This window comes from Hemicordylus capensis, chromosome 4 (genome assembly GCF_027244095.1).
Source record: "Hemicordylus capensis ecotype Gifberg chromosome 4, rHemCap1.1.pri, whole genome shotgun sequence".
Lineage (NCBI taxonomy): Eukaryota > Metazoa > Chordata > Lepidosauria > Squamata > Cordylidae > Hemicordylus > Hemicordylus capensis.
In genome coordinates this window covers 39,945,383-39,966,074 of record NC_069660.1, presented here as the reverse complement: position 1 = coordinate 39,966,074, position 20,692 = coordinate 39,945,383, and the positions used below count along the sequence as shown (strand labels likewise).

General features: G+C 44.4%; 1 long non-coding RNA gene across 1 annotated transcript in view; it reads right to left on the bottom strand.

Annotated features, from left to right (window-relative positions):
• Positions 1–20,692, bottom strand: part of LOC128322355 (uncharacterized) — a 34,030-nt gene that overhangs the window by 3,715 nt on the left and 9,623 nt on the right. The gene's annotated exons all lie outside the window — the stretch shown is intronic.

Below are 20,692 nucleotides of genomic sequence, written 5' to 3'. Positions count from 1 at the left end.
ATCTGTTCTCTAGGGATGTGCACGAATCACAATAAGAACTGTGATTTGCAACAGATGCCCGGCACCTTTAAAAAAGGAGAAGAGCGGGTCCATACCTGCTCCTCTGCTACTCACCTGCAGCTTCCTGTTTGAGTGGCACACACCCTAACTGCCATAGTGTGCCAGTGGCACTCTCCTCAGCTGCCCTTGTGCGATGGCGGCATGCACATGGCCTCCATGCTTGCGTGGCGGTCATGTTGACCACGCAAATGGCCGCCATCACACAAGGGTAGCTGGAGAGAGTGCTGCTGGCACACTATGGCACTGGAGGGCGCACTTCCAGAACAGGAAGCTGCAGGCAAGTGGAAGAGGTGCAGGTATGAACCTGCTCTCCTCCCTTTTAAAGGTGCTGGGGATACGTTACGAATTGCTCTTGGAATCGTGATCCATGCACATCCTTACTGCTCTCCACCACCCCATCAGCTTCCTCCTGCGGTGGCATTTGAGTTCTTATGATGAGCGCTGCCAAAGCAGGAAGCTGCAAGGGGCGGTGGAGAACAGGTAAGGGCTTGATCTTCTTTTAAAAGATCCTGCTCGTTGCTCCCGCCCGCCCACCCCGGTGGCACCCAACCTGTGTACAAACCTTGGTTCATGCACAGCCCTAGTGTTATCACAGTTTTCTTTCATAAGGGATTGGGATGATGGTCTTCGAGTTTTAAGCAGTATAGATCCCACAGTCCTTGACTGTGTGTGTAAGTACTGTATATTTATTTATTTATATGTAATGTGATGCCTGAGCACCACAAAGTGAAGCCAGTCAGCACTGTCTTCAAGCATTTGACCTTTGTGAGGGCGTCAATGTTTGCAGGAAAAAACCCTTCTTGCCCGAGGCTGCTATAAATAAAATAGTAGCCCTGAGAATACATACGATGGCCATGGCGGCAGCCATCAGATTGGTAGGGCTTATTATTTTTTCAGACAATTTCTACGCCACCCTTCAGTATAAAACTCCAAGGGTGGTGTGCAATTGATGTATTAACATTAACATTACAATAAAATACCATAAAAAGGAAGATAAAAGCACAGACACTGGCCATAAAATCCAGCAGAGCTATACCATAATACTGGAAAAAAAGGTTTTAACATGTGGAACAGAGATCGAATGTATTTAGTTGCCTCAAACTAAGGCAAGCTTTTTTGGGAGAAGGCATTCCACTTATGGGGTGTCACAACTAAAGAGACCTGTGACACCCCATATTAATAAATGTAATAAATAAAATAATAAATAAGACCCTCTCTCTGGCCACCATACATCTGACCTCAGATAGCAGAGGACCCAAAGGACACCTCCGATGAAGCATGGAGGACTCCAGCAGCCTCTACTTGGGAATACTGGAACACAGTGTTCTAGGTAAGATTTTAACCAGCATTGGTTAGCGTGGTACTATTTCTCCCCAGTTCTTGGACACACAGTGCTTAACCTAAGATGTGTTTCCCCTTTCTACATTTTCGTCCGAAAGGCAATACATTAGATTTGGTAAGCTTTATCATTCCTCCATTGAAAAGCTGAATGGATTCTTCAGAAAGTTTTTCTGCACTTGCACAGAATTGTGGAATAGGGGGAGCAGAAGCTTAATGTTGCTGGCTGCTTGCAGGTTTTTTGCCCCAAATAGGCTCAACATACGGATTATTTCAACATGGTTATTTGGACCATGGTGATTCATGTTGGTTTGCAAAGACATTGAGAATGTAATTCCTCTCCCACTGAAGTCGGTGTCAACAGTCCCATTGATTTTAATGGGGTCGGATTCCACCTTGATTTTATGCTGCAAGAGTAAAGGAGGAATAAGCAGGTGCTACTATTTTAATTCCTCTCTGCTCCCTTGGCAAGCTTCTGAACAGCACTTTGGCATCAAACGTCATTCCCAGAACTCTACCATTAACTGCAATAATGGTCAATTAAGTGTACCAGGAAGTAATGATGAGGAAATAACAAGAGACGTGTTGATTTCAGCTGCCTCAGACAAAAGAAAATGAATGTTTGCCAAATGGAAAATGTTAAAATCAACAGCAGCAGGGAGGGAAATAGAACAAATATTTTCAAGCTTACAGTCTTGCGAAGGGCATCGCACTATAGAAAACTAAGCCTGCAATCCTAAACACACTTTACAGGGGAAAGGGTCCCATTGAACACAGTGGGACTTCCCTTTGAGAAGATATACTTGATATCAAGCAATAAGTTACTTCATCAATGCTCTTTAGAGCTTGCCATTCAGATAATCTGCATTACAGGCTTTTATCAGCAGGTCCTTAAGAACTTGACATATGAAGCATGATTGCAAACCTTGCTTTTACAATGTAGCTTTTCATAATCCACTGTTTCCCCCCCCACCCCACCCATTAAGCTGTTGCTACAGACTCCAAAATAAAATTCAGCATTGGGTGTCAGAGGCCACATGTAATTTTCTTCTCTCAGAAGAAACTATGCTTGAGACTTGTGATTAATGATTAGGTAAATAACAAATGAGTGATTGATTGGTTACCTTTGCTGCAGAATGCAATGCTGCTGTTCTGTGTTAATTGCCAGTGTCTGTTGGCTAAACTGCAGAATTATTTTTCCCCAAGAGGGGGAGTGATTTCACTGCTCCTCCCTCCCTCCAAAAGTACTTTTTGGCTTCATAAATATGTCCCTGAGGGTTGCCTCACACTCAGGGACATATTTCTGAAGCAAAACTTCAGAGGGAGGAGAGAGCAGCAAAAATTGTTCCCCTTTCACATGTTTGGCACTCAGCACTCTGGGCTGAGCTCCAATGCAGTGTCTTCCACAGATGCAGCTCCTATTCTAACACTGCAGAACATGTCAGCTAGTATTAAAAAACTGCAACTATTGTAAAACATGGAACCCAGACAGTTATCAGGAGGTGCCTGAGTGGAGCAAATCATCCTTGTACTGAAAGAATTGCACTGACTACCAATTTGTTTCTGGATCCACTACAAGGTGGCTCCAGTTCAAATTTATCACATTTAAAGCCCTACATAATATGGGCCCTTGCTAATCACCTGTTCCCAAGTAAATCTACCCACCTTCCATGATCATCCATGGGGTGGGGCTGCTTCACATACCAAGTCCTGGAAAAGTCTGGATGCCATGCACCCAGGCCTATCGGTCATTGCCTCTAGACTATGGAAGATTTGTGCTCTTGGAAAATTTGCACTCTGTTCCGTCTCTTCTAGCCTTTCATACATGCCTGGAAAACCCTCCTCTTTAGACACTCCTTTGAGTAAAAGGGAAAAATCTGGTTCACTTTGCTCTTATCTAGTCCATCACTGTATTCATTTGTCCAGCCACTGATTTCATTGTTTCTAACTGTTTTGTATAAATAAGTCCTCTGTGCTCTACATTGCTTTGGGATATCCTGGTAAAAAGCCATTTATAATGCAATAAATAATAAATAAATGTTGAAATGTAGCAGTGTAACTTAAAGGTGTTCAGGAATAAGTGGACCAGTGTTCCATAACATTTGACTGACTTCCCCACTATCCTAAGCAAATCTTGGTGTGAGATGAATATACCTGTTGTCATATGACAAATGTTGAAGGGCTAAGCAAAAGCCCAGCTTTAACCAAAAAATCAACTCATAGTTCAGGTGGGAAGTGGAAGCCCCCCTCTGCTGCCATTACATAAGAAACTTCCTTATACTGCATCAGATCCTTGGTCCATCTAGCCCAGTATTGTCTACACAGACTGGCAGTGGTTTCTCCAAGGTTGGAGGCAGGAGTCTCTCTCAGCCCTATCTTGGAACTGGCAGGCAGGGAACTGGGAATCTTCTACCTGCAAGCATGCAGCTGCTCTTCCCAGAGCTCTTTATTGTTGGCAATATATTATTGATTTCATGTATATACTACCCATCCAAAAATGGCTTGGGACAGTTCATATTCAAAAATAAAACTATTTAAAATATTAACATAAAACTGATTAAAGATCATTAAAACGATGTAAATACTATTGAAAGCCAAGCTTTAAAAGTAGGTAGTAGCCTTCTAATCTCTGTGTGTAGGCATACAGCTCTGTTCTAGGCTTCAGAGGCCGTGTGTGATTATGTGAATTAATTTGTGCTGAATGTTTAGAGAACACTACTTTGGGGATTAGGCTTGAAGTTGAAGCTGCGCGTTCCAGCTTTTAAAAAAAACTAAAAAAAAATTTTCTGTGTGAGAGGAGATGGCAAAGTAGTTAGGGATGTGCACAAATCGATTTTTTTGATTTGATTTGTGCCCAAAACAAATCTCCCTGATTTGTTTTGTATCCAAATCTACCCCCTCCAAATCACCCCAGATTCGATTTGTATTTGCTTTGATTTGATTTGGATTCAGACTACTTAAAAAGGTCCTAGGGGCACCAAATTTGGCTGATGGGTAGGTCCCAATGGGTGCCACGTACCACCCAAATTTCAAGGCAGTGGGACACTTGGTTGATTTTTAATGATTTTTTTAAAAAAGTGTAGTGATTTTGAACATTTCCGCCATAGGAAACAATGGGGATTCGAAGTTGCCATATCCTACCCTAAAACGGATTCCCAGCTTTCATTTAAAAAAGAAAGAAAGAAAAGAAAGGTTAAGCTGTAGCCCTTGTAGAAGTGGAGTTATGGAGCAAAATGTGCAGTCATTATTTTTCAAGTGTTTGGATTCTTTGGTGTATAATAACTTTTCCTCATAATGAATCCCCATGAGGATTCATTGCACACCTTCATTTCTTCTGTTCATTTTGACTCTCATTGGACAGTGCCAGCTGTCAACTGTCATGTGTCAACTATACACACACACACACACACACACACACTCGCTCTAGGGTACTCAGTTTATTTTTAGGTATTTTTGAAGTGTTTAGATTCTTTTGTGTCTTCGATACACACATTCATTTCTTCTGTTCATTTTGACCCCACTGCTTTGCAGGTGGGGGTGGAGAATTAGTGGCATCCCATGTTCCAACTACCCCACAACCCACAAGCACTAGTACTCAGTTTATATTTTAGGAATTTCTGAGGTGCTTAGACTCTTTGGTATGTAATGAATCCTCATAGGGATTCATAATGAGGAAAGGATCTTAGACACCAAAGAGCCTAAACACTTGAAAAAAACCCCTAGAATATAAACTAAGTAGTACCCCACTGCCTTGCGAGTGAGAGTGGGGTGTAGCTGGCACATGGCAGTTGACAGCTGGCACTGTTGAAACGACAGTCAAAATGAATAGAAGAAATGAAGGTGTGTAATGAATCCTCATAGGGATTCACTGAGGGAAAGTTATTATACACCAAAGAATCCAAACACTTGAAAAATAGTGACTACACATTTTGCTCCATAACTCCACTTCTTCAAGGGCTAGAGCTTAGCTTTAAAAAAAAGAAAGAAAGCTGGGAATCTGGGGAAATTAATAGGAGGGATCCGACTCTTGAATCGAATCAGGCACGATTCAATTTGTGCCCGAATCTAGCCAATGGACCACAGGGGTAATTTTTTTGTCTCCAAATCACCCGAATCAGCTAGATTTGGGTACAAATCGGTTTGTACCTGAATCAATTTGCACATCCCTAAAAGTAGTGACTGATTGGGATTTGTATGTGTGAGTGCCATTTGGCAAATAGACATCTGCTTAAATTCTGGCATAGCGAGGTTCCTGGCCCAACAAGTCTGTGACACAAATCTGGCTTCTCTCCTCTTGGAAACAGATGCCATGTAGGTTGCATTGAGTCCCAACCCACCTTCTTGTAGATTCTGCATTCTTTAATTCAGATGCTAATATAAATGGCACCTAGCTTTCCTAAAGCAACACAACAAGATAAAGCTCGGGTCATACTGGAAACCCTTTGCCTTCACCCATTGTAAATCACTGCAGTCCATTTAAATTCCCTAAATGGGACGGTCATTTTCTGTCATATGCTTTTCTTCTCAGTTCCAGCTCACACGACCTATTTATACACAGGTACATCAGTAACATAATGGCCATTTGAGCAGAAGAAACTACTGTTGGGAGAGTGATCAGACACAGGCTGTTTAACCCTCCCCTCCCCTTTATTTTCCTGTTCCACTTTGCCCACTGCAGCTGTTTCTACCATGATGTTTCACTTAAAATTTGATTAGAAACCTTCATGGGGGAAAGTGGAGACTGGCAGCATGAAAAGGTTTTAAGTCCCTCTGCTTCATTTTCCCTTTTCTAAAAGGGTTGACTGGATACTGTTATATGCAGTTGCATATAATGTATAGTTTGGGGTTTTGCAAGCCCAGCTTCAGGATGGTAGAAGTTCACTGCTTGCCTGAGATAGAGGCTCCTTTTTCCGGCAACTGAGTGGCAAGAGGAGATTGAGAGCTCTGAACTCTTTTCCAGTCATTTATTACCCTGGGAATTGACATACATTCCTGTTTCTAGGTCACTCAAGCGTCTGTTAGTGGCTGGGAGATTGGTTTTGCTGAAGAACGGTGTCATACCATAAGATATCTGCAGAGGAGGTCAAGGGCTCCTAGGCTGTCTTGCCCTGTCACCAAAATGCAGTGTGGCAGGTAATTTGCCCTAGTAGCTTTAGAAAACAAATCAAACGGAGGGTGGGAGGATTTTTAGACAGTGGAGCTATTCTGATGATCACTGGAAAGCGGGCTAAGGGTGCTTAGCCTGCTTTCCACCGATCGTGAGACTCCCCGGGCTCACAGCCGAGCCCGGTTGAGTCAAAGCGGGTCACCTGCTTATGTAGCCCTCCCCTAAGCCCGGGTCAGCGGAGCGAGCACTCCACTAACCCTGGCTTCCCGAGCGTGAGTTGCCGCGGTGCGGCTCCGCAGCACGGCTGCTCATGAGTAGACCCGCGGAGGGGAGGCGAAAAGCTGCCTCCCGGGTCCGGGGGTCTCTCCAGCATGCCCTGCACGCTCACGCAGGGCATGCTGGAGCTTCTGGGGGCCGATTGGCCCCCGCTCCCCCCGGCTCCGTTACGGAGCCGGCAGTCATGTGGGTGGCTGGTTTGGTCGCCCAGAGCAGACTGTCTGCTCTCCCCGCTCACCCTTACAAAGCAGATCTCACTGATCGTGAGACCCGCCTCTATGTGTAGATGATTCCTCAGAAATGGTTCTATTACTGGGGCAACTATTCTACAATCTGAGGGATGATTTTTAGATGCCAGGTAAAATGGGCCTCCATATTAGTGAAGCATAGCAAACACGCAAATCCCTTTGCTGCTATAAAAGGGGTGACTGTCTTGTGTCAATCTTGCGGCTGCTGCTATTATTACTTTGTATAGTTCTATATTGCTGGCACTTCATATGCATACTCGGTTGATCTCTGGTCCCACACTTAACTTAGTCTTTGGTTATCACCAGATGACGGTGTCCCATGGATTATGCAGGAGGCCTTAGTGCCATTGGTACAGAAGGATCACTATCTGGTGAAGATTAGGGATAAACACTTTGAAACAGGGGAGTTGCCGCCCCGCCATTAGGGGGCAGGCAGCCATTAGGACAGCCTAATTAGGACCCTCCTGGAAAAGCAGGCAGCCATTAGGACCCTCCTGGAAAAAAAGATCAGCCCTGCTGGATCAGGCCCAAGGTCTATCTAGTCCAACAACCTGTTTCCCACAGTGGCCCACCAGATGCCTCCGAGAAGCCCACAGGCTTCTGAGGGTACCCCTTCGCCTGCTGTTGCTCCCCTGTGTCTGGTATTTGCGAGTAGGAAAATAGCTGGAAGTAGCTTTCAGTCAGGAAACAGGCTGACTCAGACAGCAGCACTGATTAATGTTGCAGTGTTCAAGTCTTGTTTGGGAGTGAATTACATGTGTATTGATCTTTTTAACAATATGCTAGTTCCCCCTATTTTTAGACACAAGCGTATTCACGTCCTTGTAGCTTTTCACGCAGAAAGGAGTCGTGAGGCATGAGATCACAATTTGAACATGAACTGTGTGTAAATGTGAGATACTGCTGTGGGTCATCAATTGTCAATAGTGGTACTTCTTAGGGGCAATCTTATATTGCACTTACTTGGAAACAAATTCCATTGAACTCACTCCACTGAATTTACCTTGGCATTGGATTGGGCTGTTAGACACCTCTTGGATACTTCTGATAATCAGGGTTGAGTCACATTAGCAGTCTAGACGGGATTACATACTGACAGTTAATTACTTCTTAATGCCTTTTTGAAAAATCCCCAGTTTAAGTTCTTAGGGCTTTTAGGGTTTCCTTTATTAGTGGTTGTGGGTGGGCTTTGTAGAAATCTAGTCTAGAGTTGAGTTATTCACTTCCATCCAGCCAAGGGCACATTGGCATTTAATTCCATTAGGCCCTCCCTTGCCTTTGGGGAAAACTTATTCCTACCCCAAGCCATCAGCTGTCTTCTACAGTTCTCAGACAGACATGGCAACAATGCTTTCTTTCTTTCTTTCTTTCTTTCTTTCTTTCTTTCTTTCTTTCTTTCTTTCTTTCTTTCTTTCTTTCTGGCAGAGTGAGTCAGAGTGAGTCAGGTTGCAAGCTTACTTAAGCTTGCAACCAACACAAAGCTTGTGAGTAAGCCTGGAGTCTTGCCTCTTTGCTAAGAGAACAAAGTCAGATGGTCTTTTTTTTTTTAACAAGACGAGGCATTACCCTAAATGGCCCGGCTTACCTCATGACGTCTTTCTACCATGATTTTCAGAAGTGCAGAAAAAGCACAGAAAGTCGTATTCCTCATGACTTTTAAGGCAGGCAGGCTGAGGGAGAAAGCAGGGCATCTCCCCAGCTGATGGTTGATTCTCCTTTGGGTGCACAGCCACACACTTACACAATCCACACTGCTTTGGGCAGCACGGATCTCTAGAGGCTGGGACGAGGCCCTGGTGTTTTTGGTTAATCCATTCCTTGATCCAGGCCAGCTTTTGAATGGGGCTTTAGTTACTTTTCTTCCAGTTCTGGAGCAGAGGCGGAGCTAATAAACAGCTAGCAGCAAGAGCACTAAAAAGCAGTCTGCATGTGCCACTCTGTATATAATATCTATATCATTAAAATTTTGATTCCTGATTCCACTCCACTGCTTTGTCTTTGCATACCACAATTCTTTCCCTTGGATTCTGCAGAGCTCCAGCCTCCAGGAACCCCAGAATTCATCGCGTGACAACTGCAGTGCACTGGGGCGCGGTATCCCCTGTCATTGCCTTGACCCTCAGAATGGCTTCCTAGCTGCCGGGAGGAGCAGGAAGAGGAGGAGGCGCCGCTGGTGGCGGTAGCTTGCTTCTGCTAACTCTCTGTTCTGCATTGCCACTGTGAATGCTGTTCAGGGTATGGGTAATCCACTGCCAACACAAGGAGCAATGTCGGTGCTAGTCCTAGTGCAATGGCTGCGTGTGCTGCTGGTGCAGCAGTGCTGCCTCTGTCCTGCAATCTATGTTTCACAGTGCTCATCTCACAGAGGGTGCAGGATACCCTCCCATGCTGCCAGTGCTTTCTTGCACGGCAGGAGCTATGTTTGCCAGCCACAGTAAGTGAAGGGTTCATCTGTGTGTTTCTTCCAACTCCAGATTTTTGGGGTTGGGGAGGCTGTTGAGCAAGGAGCCCCTTGCCCCCAATTCCTCCTCACTACTCTCCATTGGCTTGCCGCCGCCGCCACCACCACCACCACCCCTCCCCTCCCCTCCCCTCCCCTGAGGCAGAGGACAAGATGAATGGAGATGGCTCCTCCTCCCTCTTGTTACTGCTTACATACTCAGAGAGGGCAAAGAAACAGGCAGCAACAGCAAGGAGGAAGGGCAGCAGGGCCAGGGGAGTTGGGTAGCAGGCCCCCTGCTGGGAGGAAGCTTTTGATAGATGTTCATCAGTGCTAATCCAACAGTGGCTGGGAGGTGCAGGTGTGGGTGGTCCTGAGAAGTGTATTTGTATTCCATTAAAAATAGCCCTGCTGGATCAGGCCCAAGGCCTATCTAGTCCAGCATCCTGTTTCACATAGTGGCCCACCAGATGCCTCTGGGGAGCCCACAGGTAAGAGGTTAGGGCATGCCCTCGTTCCCACTGTTGCTCTCCTTGCAACTGGTATTTAGAGGCTTCTTGCCTCTCTGAGGCTGGAGATGGCCTATAGCCCTCATACTAGTAGCCATTGAGACCTGTTCTCCATGAATTTGTCCTTGTCCCTTTTAAAGCCATCCAAGCTAATGGCCACCAACACATCCCAAGGCAGAGAATTCCATAGATAAATTATGTGCTGTGTGAAAAAGCAGTTCCTTTTGTCGATCCTAAATTTCCTGGCCACCAGTTTTCCTGGGAAGACCAAGATAACATGGCAAGGTAGGTTCCATTAAAAAATTATCTCGGTGGTAGCCAGACAACGGCATGATTAATACCTATTATTGCTAAACAAACAGCTCATTAAGTTCTCCATGGGAAGCATGCTCCAGCGTCCTACTTGAGCTGAAAATGAAGATGTTTAAGGCTGCTGAAATTAGATGAAAAACAGAAGCTTCACTTTGGGGTGGAAATAATCAAGCTTTGATGAACAGCAAGCAGAGATACAAAAGGCTGACATACAGTGGAGTGCAGTGGAGTAGTGTAGTGTATGAGTTCCTATCCAACACATTGGATCCCCAGCCTTGAATCCCCAGATGCTGGGTGATAATGCCTATCATTTCTTCTCAAAATGGCCTTTAGATGATAGTTGTCATACGGCAACATCTGGCGACACAAGGCTAAGAATCTCTGGTCTAGATTCTGGAGCACAGGGTACCATTTTGGGCACCATATTTCAACAAGGAAACAGGAGGGTACTACGCTGGTGGGAGAAGGTGCCCTTAAGGCAAATGGGAACAGCCGCTTAATAAGCAGAACGTTGCTGGTTTGAATCCCCACTGGTACTAAATCGGGCAGCAGATATAGGAAGATGCTGAAAGGTATCATCTCGTACTGCGCAGGAGGAAGCAATGGTAAATCCTTCCTGTGTTCTACCAAAGAAAACCACAGGGCACTGTGAGTGCCAGGAGTCGAAATCGACTTGACGGCACACTTTACCTTTTAAGGCAAATAGGACTGCCAAGTGGAAAAGACAGGCTGCACCTGCTAAAATTCCTTTTTCTGGGCATCTACTAAAGGTACAGAGGATTGGTCATCCCCCCGCCCCCCAAGATGGTACCAATGGCCAATATTGAGGGCTTGACTCAAGGATTAACTGGCAATGGCTCTCCGGAGTTCCTTGTCTGGAGAGACCAGGGATTGAAGCTGGGACCTTCTGCATACAAAGCAGGTTTTCTACCACTGAGCCAAGGTAGAATTCATGTAGCTATCCTTCCTTTCTCTACTCCTCCTCCTTTGAATGCCTTTGAATTTTCAGCTTATATGCCCGTGTCTCATTTTATGTATAGTGCCTGCCACCAGCACTATACTGGATTTCTGATTGACATGAACTGCTCTGGAGAGCAAGCCATATCTGAAAAGTGATGTAAAAATATAATAAATAGGCCTTTGAGCGACCCATTCTCCATGAACTTGCTGAATCCTTTTTTAAAATCTCAGCTCTACAGCAGTAACGTTTCTTCCTAACCAAGCTGAAGCTTTGAACTGGGTATGAGTTGCACTTCAGTGCACTTTAATATCGTAACTGACACCAAGCCTTAGAAGTGTGTTGGAAGTGTGAACAAACAAAACCAGGGCCTTAAAGCCATGTTTCAAGTGCATTTTGCAACACCTTTTACATGGAGTCAAAAGTTTACTCAGCTAAGGGAAAAGGCATTAAAAATGAATGTGTGAGTGCGTTTCTCTGTCTCTGAACTAGGCTGCAAGGTGTCCTACTCTCTGGATGAAAGCTTCGCTGCACCCCAACACGAAAATGCTTTTTGCATATGTGCTGAAATGTTGCATGCTGGCTGGATTACTCAGAATGAAGGTCAAAGGCATGCAGAATATAAGCTGGTGAAAACCCAACAGATCTGCGGATTCACACTTGAGCAGACAGACATGCATTTTCAGTCTTCAGTAAAATACTACTGACATTTATTTGGAAGCGAGCTTCATTGATCTCTGTGAGACTGACTTCCAGGATAACTCACTGCAGTCCCCAGAAATTGCTTACAGTTTCAGGGAATAGTACTACATCTGCTGTCAACATGGTTTTTCCATTATGATAAGAACATAGATACAGTTAGGGAAAGATGGAATAGGAAAGATGCACCAATTGGTCCTGCTCCTGGGAAGGACAGACTTAGCTATGATCACCCATGCCTGAGTTGCATCAAGGCAGGATTACCATAACACAGGATTTCTCAAACTTGGGTCCCCAGATGTTGTTGGACTACAACTCCCATCATCCTTAGCCACAATGGCCTTTGGTCATTGTGGTTGTGGGTGATGCGAATTGTAGTTCAACATTATATGGTCTCAAATTTGAGAACCCTTGCGCATGTTCTATATGGGCCTACCTCTGAAAAGTGTTCAGAAACTACAGTGGCTGTAGTACATAAGCCAGTGTAGTGTAGTGGTTAGAGCGTTGGACTAGGACTGGGAAGACCCAAATTCAAATCCCTGTTCAACCATGACTCTGAAGCAGTCACTTACCTCTCAGCCCAATCTACCTCACTTGGGTGCAAGGATAAACATAACCATGTACATCGCTCTAGGCTCCTTGGAAGAAGAGTGGGATATAAATGTAAAAATAAATAAAAACAAACCGCTGCAGCCAGGTTGTAACTAGAGCTGGTTTGGGGACTCAGTTCAGAGGGTTGAGTGTGGCAAGAAGCATCAGCAAGGAGATTGGGAAGAGTCCTTCAGCACAGCAGGAGACTTTAAGGCAGCGAAGGGTTATTTATATCTCACCTTTTACTATGTTTGGGACCACTCACAACAGTGTATAAATGCCATAAAACATAATTTGTCTACAATACAAGCCATTAAAAACACAAGAACACACAAAACAGCAATAAAGCAGCAGGGAAAACTCACAAAAGAACCATCTTAATAAGACACCCACAAAAGGGCCTATAGGGTGTGATCGTTATGGGTTCCTTGTGCCCTCCCTCAACTCTCTCTCTCTCTCTTTGCAATGTACATTTATGAAGTTCAGCAAGGGAGCTCATTTCACAGTCTTCCTGGGCTGCTGAAATAATGTCTGTCAAGTGCTATGAACAGTTAAAGGAGAAGCACTACAAAATGCTGTTTATATACACTGAAAAATACATTCAGAAAGGAGAAATTAGAGGCCAACAAGAAAGTCACTCACTTGAATTCCAGGCTCCTTGCCTGAACCCCTATATAACTAGTTATTTAAATAATACCAGAAAGCTGTAAATCAAATCAAATCAAATAAATAAATAAGATATCCAAGTCAGAAGCAGTGCTCCCTGTAACAGGGAATTGCAGATGTTGACAATTTGTAGCATCTCCAGCCAAAGGCTACTACAGCTGGGAATGCTGGGAGTTCTACTCAACGACATCTGGGATACCCTACTAAGGTAACACTGGTCAGAAGCTATTTGAATGGACTAGGGATTCCCAACCCTGGGAGCTATTATGGGAGCTACAACTCCCATAATCCCCAGCAACAATGGCCAAGTTGGGGACCCCCGGAATAGACTACACCCTGGTTGCAACATAGGTGTAAGTTATAGCTCAACACTGGAATAGCTGAAAGAGCTGAGGAATGGAGGGGTTGCTTTTATTTATTAGAAACATTTGATATACCGCCCACTCCGAAGACTCTGGGCAGTGTACAAAAACATGCAAAGCAAAGCATTAAAATTAAATTCTAAATTAAAAACTAAAGTAACTAACAAAAAAAGCAAAAACCAAATAGGTAAACTACAGGGCAAAAGCCTGGCAAAAAAGAAAAGTCTTCAATAGAGATTTAAAAATCAACAAAGAAGAAACAAATCTGCAGGGAAACGAATCTGCTAAATGAATCTGAAGGGGAAGGGAGTTCCAGAGAATTGGGGCAGCAACCGAGAAGGCACTTTCACGGGTCCTAGCACCCCGAACCTCTCGGAAATCAGGGAATGACAAAAGGGCCATCTGAGAAGATCTGACCAGACCGGATCTAACTGGATGGGAGAGGCAAGTCTAGGTAGACAGGCACCAAACTCTGCAAAGCTTTGAGGGTCAAAACCAGGACCTTAAATTGAACTCGGAAGCGAATTGTGCATTAGAGTGTAGCATGATTTATATCTGGGGTAAAAATAAATCCACTTTTTGCGTCGGTTTTTTTGGACATCTTCAGACTCTCAGTAAAGCCACAGTAAAGCCTGCTGTCTGAGAAAGCTCCAGGTGAAGCCTTTCCTAACATAAACATCCTCAGTTGCTAATTGTCAATGAAAAAACATCTGTTAAAGCACAGATACAGGGGCCAGTTCAAAAGCTGACCCCTCTACCTTTTAATAATTGTATCAACTGCAGGTTTTCAACAGATGCAGGTGATCTTTGACTCCTGTAAGACAAGATGCAACTTGCTTCTTGTATCCAGTGATTAAAATATAGGAGCAAGAGGATGTTAACTGCTCTGGTGAGTTACAACTCAGTTATGCTGGGTAAAAATGCATCTAGAACAAGAGGGACAAGCAAGGCAAAGGGTAAGTGGCCATTGTGTACATAACCCTACCATATTTTGGCTGCTAGAAAATCAAGAAAGCCAGTGCCAGTGACTTCCCTAAAGGTAAGGGCCAGATAGAGGATTTCCTAATAGGTGAAAAGTAAGACAAAACTCTGCTCCATTTGCTTGGGTCAGAATTTATTTAGCTATGGTAGCAGAAAGTTGGTTATGGTGGACTCAGGGTCAAATTATTAGACTAGACAATGATGATCTGTGATCCAACCTCTCATTTCTTTAAGCTTTTGTTTAAATTTTAAAAAACACAAGCAGTTGTGAGAAGGGAATTCACAGGACCACAATGCTGATTATAACCTATAAAGCCCTAAATTGCTTGGGCCCTGGGTATTTAAGAGAACATCTTCTTCATCATGATCCCTACCACGCATTGCGATCATCAGGAGAGATCTGTCTGCAGTTGCCACCAGCTCGTCTGGTGGCTACTCCGGGACAAGCCTTCTCCGCTGCTGCCCTGAAGCTCTGGAACACACTCCCTGCTGAAATAAAAGCCTCCCCATCTCTGACAGCTTTTAAAAAGTCTTTAAAGATGCATCTGTTCACCCAGGCTTTTAGTTAAATATTGTCTGGATCGTTTTAACACTGTTCTAAAATATTAAGATTTTAAATTGTTGCAGTGTTTTAACTTTTTGTTATTTGTTTTGTTTTAGCTAATGTTTTAACTTTTCTGTTGTCATTTATTTTCCTTTGTTTTAAACTGCCCAGAGATGTATGTTTTGGGTGGTATAAAGATATGTTAAATAGATAAAAAACAAATAAATGCTAGGGACAGTGGTGGCACCAGAAGCAGACGATGACGACGTGGGGCACAGAAAGGGTATAGTGCATTTTTGTGCTGTTTCCCACATGTTAGCTTTCAGAAATAAACATGGGATCAGGTGGGGGTAACTAGATTTCTGAGAGCATGCTTGCCCACCTTCCCCCCCCCCAGGAAGCTGCCATTGGCTGGGGGAGGGGGATCACCCTCTCCCATATTGTTTCCCCGATGAAAATACATCCTTCCAAAGCTGCCATTTGCCTCTTTAAAGAAAGCTTATGTGCACATCAGGAAAATGGTGCAACAGGGAAGTGTTTATCCCTCCTTCTTGCGCTGCTGACCTAATCTAAACTGGGCTTCCTGAGCTGCTTTTTGTTAACAGTGAAAGAGACAGGAGATCCAGTCACAGATCTCTTTTATGATGTCTGGTTTAGCCCTAAATTTATCATGCAGCGTTCCATGTGTGATCACAGCAGCTTTTTCACCTGGAGTATGAAAACCCCACTTCACAACTTGTGTTTCAGATGTGCATAGCAACAAGTCAGATGCTTCCTTTGCTAAGGAGATAGGTCAGCTCACATTCTTGCCCTGACCCTCATACAATTGGCAAGTTTTTTGTTTTTTAAGTGACACATGCTCATTTATCATATGTATGTGCGTCCTTCACTTTTCCAAAATAATGTTGCAAAGATGATTAACATTTTAGGGGTTGGTGTGTTTGATGTTATGGGTGCTAGCCAATAGGTATTCACCATAACTAGATTTTACTTTGGTTTAAGAATTTATAACCTATCTTTCAATTAAAAAATTTCTAGGGCAGTATGGAACCAGCTCTAGGACAGAAAATGTTTGGAAAGCAGGGTCAACATTATAATAGTTTGATGTGTTACGGCCGTCTTCCCCTTTTGAGATAGGGCTATCATGCAAGTATGAACTAGAGATGATCCAAGTCTCTGCTGCTACATCCCATACTCAAAGAAGCAGCAATATACAGGGAACAAATGCTACTTCATTCTGTTAGCATTAACCATTTGTCTAAAGTGAATCATGGATGTGATTCAGCTAAAGTTAATCACTTTTAAGTCCATTGATTTTCAAAAGGAGAGTTAAGTATGTGCTTAAATCTCTTAAATTGAAATCAATGGGATTTAAATGTGATTAACATGGCTTGGATTGCACCCCAGTTATCTTCAAACAAAAACCCTACCTTCTAAATCTCCTTGGCTCTACTCTAGGATTTAATTTTGTCTGGGCAACACGCTTTAATAAATTCTCAGGTTCACATACCTGTTTATAGTGTTCACAGCTGCAAACTAGATGCTGCCATTTGGTTTTAAACACACACTCTTCACCATCACCACTTTCTCTGAGCAGTCATTTCTGGGCTTAGAGTTTGCATCTGCTAGAACGTTCATTTGTCTATTTGATTACTATGACTAGCCTCATTTGCTTGTTGCCATCTTCTTCCAAGCTTCCCTGCTACTTTCTTGACCTTGTATCTGGAGATGGTGGGCCCTTCCATTTGGTAGAGTGAGGCTGTAGCCTCAGGCTTAGGCATGAGGAGGACCGCAGGGGGCAGCGGACACTGCCTCCCTGCTGCCACCAGGGGTGCCACCACATGGACCACTCTGGCACCACCCTTCATCACCCACTGAGGTATGCAGTTCATTTTCCATTCCTCATCTTGCTAGGCTGTGCCTCTTCTTTCCCCTTGCCGGGAAGGCAGAGCAGCTGAGTGGGTCTCCCTGTGAGTCACTGACAGCTGCGGCTGGGAAGAGAAGCAGGAAATAGGAAGGGCATTAGAGGAAGCCATTTCCTCCTCCCACTGCCTCCAGGCTGAAAGGAAGCTCAGCCTTGAAAGGAAGGAGGAGATCCTTACAGGATTCGGACCCTTCTCCTGTGGGGGGAAATCTGTTGGGAGAAGCCTGTACAGCCTAGGAGCAAGACACAGCTAGCCTTCATGACATACTGCTGGTATGAAGAGTTTAACTAACTATAGGCAAATACCACAGCCTAGGAACGCCTAGAAGCCACCCAATGGCGCAGCGGGAAATGACTTGACTTGCAAGCCAGAGGTTGCCGGTTTGAATCCCCGCTGGTATGTTTCCCAGACTATGGGAAACACCTATATCAGGCAGCAGTGCTATAGGAAGATGCTGAAAGGCATCATCTCATTCTGTGTGGGAGCAGGCAATGGTAAGCCCCTCCTGTATTCTACCAAAGACAACCAAAGGGCTCTGTGGGCACCAGGAGTCGACTCTGACTTGACAACACAACTTTACCTTTAGGAATGCCTCAAGCAGGAGTGGGCAAACTTGGTCCTTCCAGCAGTTGCTGAAGTACAACTCCCATCATCCCTAGACACAATAAACTGGAGGGCCAAGTTTGCCCACCCAGGCCTCGAGCTTAAGACCAGTAATGAGACTTGAAGGCAGATCTTCCCTTTGGGAACTGAGACATCCCTGGGAGCAAGCTAGTTTGTGAGGCCCCCAAAATCTCTCCCTTGTCACCTCTCTTTCCATCCCCACAACACCCTTGCTGCCACTGCTGGATCGGGCCCAAGGCCCATCTAGCCCAGCATCCTGTTTCACACAGTGGCCCACCAAAAAAACATTTCCCCATAGGAAGCTGCCATACACTGAGTCAGACCCTTGGTCCATCTAGCTCAGTATTGTCTACACAGACTGGCAGCGGCTTTTCCAAGGTTGCAGGTAGGAATCTCTCTCAGCCCTAGCTTGGAGATGCTGCCAGGGAGGGAACATGGAACGTAGATGCTCTTCTTAGAGCGGCTCCATCCCCTAAGAGGACTATCTTACAATGCTCACACATGAAGTCTCCCATTCATATGCAACCAGGGCAGATCCTGCTTAGGCAGTGTGGTGTAGTGGCTAGAGTGCTGGACTAGGACCGGGGAGACCCGAGTTCAAATCCCCATTCAGCCATGATACTAGCTGGGTGACTCTGGGCCAGTCACTTCTCTCTCAGCCTGACCTACTTCATAGGGTTGTTGTGAGAAGAAACCTAAGTATGTAGTACACTGCTCTGGGCTCCTTGGAGGAAGAGCAGGATATAAAATGTAAAATAATAATATCAATCATGCTCTGCACCCCCTGGTGATGTAGATAGGCTATACCTCCCTCGCAGCTCAGGTGGAAGAGGAATGCTGCAAGTCCATCAAACAGTAGAGGAGGCGAAAAGAGGCCTTGAAGAATATATCAAGGACAGTGAAGAAGATGCACTTCAAATGGTCAATAACGCGAAACTATTCAACACCAATGAAAGAAAGCAGGCCTACAAGAAAGAACAAGTCAAGAACCGAGCAGAAAAATGGAAAAATAAGCCACTGCATGATCACTATTTGCACATTACAAATGGAAAATCAGACATCACCAAGACCTGGCAATGGCTTAAGAATGGCAACTTGAAGAAAGAAACAGAGGGTTTAATACCGGCTACACCAGAACAGGCACTAAGAACAAATGCAATAAGAGCAAAAGTTGAAAAATCAACCACAAACAGCAAGTGCCGCCTTTGTAAAGAAGCAGATGAAACCGTGGACCACCTAATCAGCTGTTGTAAAAAGATCGCAGAGACTGACTACAAACAAAGGCATGACAAGGTAGCAGGGATGATACACTGGAACATCTGCAAAAAATACAAGCTACCTGTAGCCAAAAATTGGTGGGACCATACAACTGAAAAAGTTGTAGAAAATGAAGATGCAAAAATATTATGGGACTTCTGACTACAAACAGACAAACATCTGCCACACAATACACCAGATATAACTGTAGTCGAGAAGAAAGAAAAACAATTCAAATAATCCACATAGCAATACCAGGGGATAGCAGAATAGAAGAAAAAGAAATAGGAAAAAAATCACAAAATACAAAGATCTACAAATTGAAATTGAAAGGCTGTGGCAGAAAAAGACCAAAATAATCCCGGTGGTAATTGGTGCCCTAGGTGTAATTCCAAAAGACCTTGAAGAGCACCTCAACACCATAGGGGCCACAGAAATCACCATCAGCCAATTACAAAAAGCAGCTTTACTGGGAACAGCCTATATTCTGCGACAATATCTATAATAACAGCAACAACATTGATAATAAAATTCAGCCATCCCAGGTCCTTGGGAAGGACTTGATGTCTGGATAAAACAAACCAGTCAATAACACCTGTCTGGCTGTGTAAGTAAGTAAGTAAGTAAATAAATAATGATTAATAATAATTCGTGCTTGCTACCACAAGACTAGCTCTCCTCAACAAATGGAGGAGGGCTGCATCATATAGGGCGGTATAGAAATCAAATAAATAACGAAATAAATAAAATAGTCTTTTGCCTCAGGCATCAAAATGTCTTGGGCCATCCCTGGTGGGCAGGCAGGGAGGATTATTTTCTTGGGGATGCCTGTTCTGTGACTATCTGCTGTGGTTCTCTCCACCACCTCTACCCCCTTTTAGAATCTGATGCTTGCTTCATGTAGAAGGAACTGAAACCCAAGACACTGGGTGAGAGACTACAGGAAACTGCAGATGGTGAAAGATCGGTATTAGTCTTCTCTCCGTCCAGTCACCAAAGGCGAGCACACTAAGCTGCTCTGATAGGGATGAATAACAGAAGCAACATATACAGCTCAGTCCAGGCTCAGCAAGCTAGAGGCTTTTAATGCTCCCTGGTAGAAGACGAGCCCACTTCAAGACAGTCATAGGATTAAAGCGTGTCAATTTTGCAGCAAGCTAAAAAAACAACCAACCCCCCCCCCCACCTAAGTACAGCTGAAATCTGTGTCCCATATTAATGGATACTTTTATAGGGTTATTCCCTCTCTTACTAGCATGCATAGTTAGGAGCTGTAGCTCAGTGGCAGAGTACCGGCTCTGCACGCAGAAGGTTCCGGGTTCAACCCCTGGCATCTCCAGGCAGGGATGAGAAAGACCCTGTCTGAAATCCTGAGAAGCGACTATCAGTCACCTAGACAATGACGACCTAGATCAGGGGCACACAACTTCAGCCCTCCAGCTCTTGTTGGATTACAACTCGCATCATCCCTGATTATTGGCCACTGTGCCTGCTAGAAGGCCAAAGTTGTGCATCCCTGACCTAGATGGACCCATGGGCGGACTCATTATAAGGCAGCTTCCTAAGTTAGAAATTTCCAACAAAAGAAAGACTTAAAACACACACACACACACACACACACACACACACACACACACACACTTACACTTCTATTCCACTCTTCCTCCAAGGAGCCCAAAGTGGTTATGTTTGTCCTTACAATGGTTATGTTTGTCCTTACAATGACCCTGTGAGGTAGGTTAGGCGATATGCGACTGGCCCAGAGTCACCCAGTGAGTTTCATGGATGAATGGGG